This window comes from Arachis duranensis, chromosome 9 (genome assembly GCF_000817695.3).
Source record: "Arachis duranensis cultivar V14167 chromosome 9, aradu.V14167.gnm2.J7QH, whole genome shotgun sequence".
Classification (NCBI taxonomy): Eukaryota; Viridiplantae; Streptophyta; class Magnoliopsida; order Fabales; family Fabaceae; genus Arachis; species Arachis duranensis.
This window is the reverse complement of record NC_029780.3, coordinates 61,910,863-61,911,115: the sequence shown is the minus strand read 5'-3', so window position 1 is coordinate 61,911,115 and position 253 is coordinate 61,910,863.

Genomic DNA, 253 nt, shown 5'->3' with positions numbered 1-253 from the left:
ATTCGAATTGGTAGGATTCATGAATCGTTATATGATCTTGGCCCTACTTGTGCATGTATGACTTGGAGGATTGATTTATTTTTAACCAAGTAGGTAAAACCATTTTGCATTTAGTTGCATCCATTTAGATAATTGCATATAAGTTAGGTTGCATAAAGTTTATTTACATTGAATAAATGTTGATACCCTTTGTTTCTCTCTTGGCTTAAGCATGAGGACATGCTTGGTTTAAGTGTGGGGAGGTTGACAAACC